Genomic DNA, 5,095 nt, shown 5'->3' on the forward strand with positions numbered 1-5,095 from the left:
TTCATCCACCTTACTAGAACTAATTCAAATGTATTCTTTTTAATGGCTGAGTAATACTCCATTGTGTATATGTACCACAGCTTTCTTATCCATTTGTCTGCTGATGGACATCTAGGTTGCTTCCATGCCCTGGCTATTATAAATACTGCTGCAATGAACATTGGGGTACATGTGTCTCTTTCAATTCTGGTTTCCTCAGTGTGTATGCCCAGCAGTGAGATTTCCAGGTCATATGGTAGTTCTATTTTCAATTTTTTAAAGGAAACAAATATTTTGGCAGAATATATTTTATTATATTTCTGCTTAGTCTTCCATTTTCTTTGGGAAATTTATGTCCCCAAATTTCTCATTGTCTTAGTAATCCAATCGCCTGTAACCAGGAATTATGAAAGATGGATGCTATGGTGAAATTGGAGAAGGCTTGAGAATGCATGCAGCAGACACATGAAAGAGTAGAAAGATTCCTTTGTGGATGGGTGCCTCGCTGCTGTTTGGGAATGAAGTTTCCATTCTTAAGTGTATTTAATAGGGGCAGTCTTCCTGACTTGTGTGCACAGATGCACATTCATATATCAGGTAAGTGTCCAATAAATATTTTTGAATGACTAAAATTGTAATAGGTAACTAACTTAACAACAGATTTTATCTGTGCTTGTGTTTGCCTGTGTACATATTAAACGTATAGTTACCTATCTCTGTACATTACCTTAAAGACTCTCTGTTCTCCACATTAAATTTCCATTTTTGGAACTTTGAAAATAAGGATTTCCTGTACTTGAAATATCTTTGTTTCCTGAAAACCTGTGCAATAGTTATGTTTTATCCAATTTTCTGGAAGCTGTATATTAATTGAATACATCTATGTTGAATTCAATGTGAAACATAGTTTTGAAGAATAATAAATATCAATTAACAAACACTATAATTATCTTGAAAGTAAAAACACCCAGTAACATACTTTTTCCTAAAGGCAATTAAATATTTTCATATTTACCTGATAAGGTCCATCAGAAACTGTTAAACTTTTCAACTTCCCTTTCAAATCTTTATTTTGTCTCTTATAAAGTAGAGAGCAATAATAAACAGAGCAGAAGAAAAGAACACATGAATTTCTCCTAGGTTTATGGTTTGGGGAATCAGGCATATTCTTACCCATATTGAATGACAATTTACCAAGCTTTCACTCATCATCTAATAGATTTCAGACACTGCAGACATCATGTCAGGCACCATGGTTAGTGAGAAAACACAGTTGAATAGTTTATGTATTTTGGTTGCTACCAGGTGGAGTGTGTCATCAGTGAATTCTGCATATTTCCCAAAACCCTCTGCTTGCAATAAATTTTATTGACCACGTCTTTCTTTCCAGTTAGAGCTGAGGGTTCAAATGTAAATTATCATGAAAAAAGAAGTAACTCTTACCTGTGTGTGGCACCTGTCACCTTACAAGATACAAGATGCACACCTAAGAATTAAATACAAGTTGTAACCTGACAGAGGAGGGCTTAGAAACACGGGGCACTGAGATACTAAGTAGAGGCACATGGAGCTGGAACCAGAATGAGAATCCAGGTCTCATGGAGATAGCCCAGTGTTTTCACAGTAAACTACAGATCATGTGTTGCCCTATAGGTAATTTACAGGTTACAAGTACAAGGTGTCTGAAGAGATGGACAGCATCACGGAGAAAATAAGAAAGACATAAAACAAGTACTGGGGCAAAGTGCCAAAGACATTTTCCACAGCTACAGTGACTGCTCTGTCTGTGTTCTAAGAAATTCAGACTATCATGCTATCATGATTAATAGGTACAATTCTCAATTCCTTTGTAGGTAATTCAGGACCCAAGAACATATTGCTTCTTAAATGGAGCTTCTCGCATCTCCCAACAACATGACTAAATTTCTTCTCTTGGGACTCACACAGAATCTACAACTGCAGAAAATACTCTTTGTTGTCCTTTTGCCCATGTTCCTATTCACTGTGCTCGCCAACCTGCTCGTCATCACCATCTCCCTCAGCCCCACACTTTCAGTTCCCACGTACTTCTTTCTCACTCGTCCTTCATAGATGCCATCTTCACCTCTGTCAGCACCCCGAAATTAATCACTGACCTGCTGTACCAGAGGAGAACCATCTTCAGGGGTGGCTCCCTGACTCATTTCTTTCTAGAGCACTTCCTGGGAGGAGTAGAGGTTATTGTCCTCAGTGTCATGGCTTATGACCGCTATGTGGCCATCTGCAAGCCTCTGCACTATACCACCATCATGTGGCAGGGGCTCTGCCAGCTTCTGGTGGTGGTGGCCTGGACTGGGGGGATCCTGCATGCCACCGTGCAGGTTCTTTTCATAGTAGACGTGACCTTTTGTGGCTCAAATGTCATTGATCACTTTATGTGTGATTTCATCTCATTATTAAAACTTGCCTGTACCCACACCTACATGCTTGGAATCATGGTGGCAGCTAACACTGGGGCCATGTGCTTGCTCATTTTTTCCTGCTCCTCATCTCCTACACAGTCATCCTGAGCTTCCTGAAATCCCATGGCTCTGAAGGACAGCACAAGGCCCTCTCTACATGTGGCTCCCACTTTACAGTAGTGGTTCTCTTTTTGCCCCTTGTATATTCACCTAGATGCTTCCTGTGGCCACCTATCCTGTGGACAAGTGGGTGGCTGTATTCTTTGCAGTCCTCACTCCCATGCTAAATCCTATAATTTACACAGTGAGAAACACAGAGGTGAAAATTGCCATGAGAAATTTGCTGAAGAGAAGAGTAACTTAGGCTGTTTGTGAAGCCAAGAAAGAAATGATTTGTATACTTAGGGAGGGTTGTACCAGTTGTGAATTATTATAGAAAATATGAAATTTTGCTGATTATTGACAGATAAAAAGGCCCAGAAAGTATATGTTGAGGCACCCTAGTGAGGCACATTTTAGGCATTTTGTTAACTTTTAATGTACTATTTGAAAACTTCAATGTTCATGTTTATAACTTCAGATTAGGCAAAGGAAACAACTATAAACCCCAGGTTTGATTATTGTAGAGTATGTTTTTCTTCACTGTCCTACATCTGCTTCACTAAATTCTTCATATATGTCTTTTGGATGAAATTGGCTTTTCTTTAGGATATTGATCTAAGAACTTTGTCTATTTTTGTTTAAAGTAAATTAGGAATAGAAATTCTTTGCCAGAAACACTGGGAAGTAATAGTTAAGTGAAAGAATCAGAGCTATTTTTTTTGTACTATGAATAATAATAAAAGCAAGAGTCAACTGCATAGAGAAGAAAGAATAATTCACAATCTGAACGTTTTCTTGGCACAAGGAATAAGCCAGAGGTTTTGAAATTATTCTTCATTTCCTTCATTTTCTAAATATCCTTATGGCTCATCTACTTTTTTTTAATATATGAAAAATCTTCGATAGCAAGAATTGAGAGTCATTTGATACAAGGGTTGCCATATTTTATTATGTCTCAACAAAAAACATGATTATGTTTCAAAGTTATTGCTCTGGAGAACCTTGAAAATAAGGAATTCATCTACTTTAAATATCCTTGTGTACTGAAAACCTGTGTAAAAAGTTTGTGTGTTTTTGTTTTTATTTTTAACCCAGGTCTCTGAAGCTGTTCCATAAATTTACATTAAATTAGCACTTCATTATCTGCAGCATATTCACTTCAGTTGATTTATCCATTTACTAAACTGTTAGCTTCACTAACAGTTATACAGATTTTATTGTCATTGTTTAGTCCCTAATTTGTGTCAGGCTCTTTGCAAATCATCTGTCCATGGGATTTTTAGGCAAAAATACTGGAATGGGTTGCCATTTCTTTCTTCAGGTGATCTTCCCTATCCAGAAATTGAGCCCATGTCTCCAGCATTGGCAAGTGTTTTTTGTTTGTTTGTTTGTTTGTTTTTAATTCACCAGGGAGGCAATACTAGTTTTACAAAGAAGCAAATTAAAGCCAAAATGGATTACTAATTTACTTGCCTGGCCTGATACATGTTTCCCCCATTAGTGTGTCAGGATCTATTACTGAAATTCAGCTCTCTTTAAAAAATTTCAGCTAGAAACTTCCCATTCAAGTCTTAAAACTCAGTTTTACTTTCTTTCAAGTAAACAGAGTTGTCTGTGGTATGTTTAGGTCTACTAATGAGAAAATCATCTGCTCTCTAAATGATTAACTTTATCCTTCAAGAAGATGGTGTCAAATGCTATAGCCTTGTCTCAAATGTAGGAATACATTTCAGCACTACAAGATTCTTATTTTTTTTGAAAGTTCAATTTACTTCAATTTTAAAAATGTATAATATCATATATGAAATGAGTCGCCAGTCCAGGTTCTATGCATGATACTGGATGCTTGGGGCTGGTGCACTGGGACGACCCAGAGGGATGGTACAGGGAGGGAGGAGGTAGGAGGGTTCAGGATGGGGAACACGTGTATACCTGTGGTGGATTCATTTTTATATATGGCAAAACCAATAAAATATTGTAAAGTTAAAAAATAAAATAAAATAATAAAAAAAAATGTCCAACATTACTACGGTAATGGAATTTTTTTTTTTTAAGCAAAAATCTTCACATTTCTTTTCTTTTTTGTTTCTTTTTTATAAGATTTTTAAAATTTTATTTTATTTAACTTTACAATATTGTATTGGTTTTGCCATATATCAAAATGAATCTGCCACAGGTATACATGTGTTCCCCATCCTGAACCCTCCTTCCTCCTCCCTCCCCATACCATCCCTCTGGGTTGTCCCATGGAGTATTACTCAGCCATTAAAAAGAATACATTTGACTCAGTTCTAATGAGGTGGATGAAACTGGAGCCTATTAAACAGAGTGAAGTAAGCCAGAAAGAAAAACACCAATACAGTATACTAGCACATATATATGGAATTTAGAAAGATGGTAATGATAACCCTGTATACGAGACAGCAAAAGAGACACTGATGTATAGAACAGTCTTTTGGACTCTGTGAGAGAGGAAGAGGGTGGGATGATTTGGGAGAATGGCATTGAAATATGTATAATATCACATTTCTTTTCTATTAATGAAAACAAATACTAACATTGGTCTTCACAAA

At 36.7% G+C, this 5,095-nt stretch overlaps 1 pseudogene; it reads left to right on the plus strand.

Annotated features, from left to right (window-relative positions):
* Nucleotides 1–1,866: 1,866 nt before the first annotated feature.
* On the plus strand, nt 1,867–2,784 carry LOC129628704 (olfactory receptor 4C13-like; annotated as a pseudogene).
* The last annotated feature ends 2,311 nt before the right edge of the window (nt 2,785–5,095 follow it).

The sequence above is a fragment of the Bubalus kerabau genome, chromosome 15 (assembly GCF_029407905.1).
Source record: "Bubalus kerabau isolate K-KA32 ecotype Philippines breed swamp buffalo chromosome 15, PCC_UOA_SB_1v2, whole genome shotgun sequence".
NCBI lineage: Eukaryota > Metazoa > Chordata > Mammalia > Artiodactyla > Bovidae > Bubalus > Bubalus kerabau.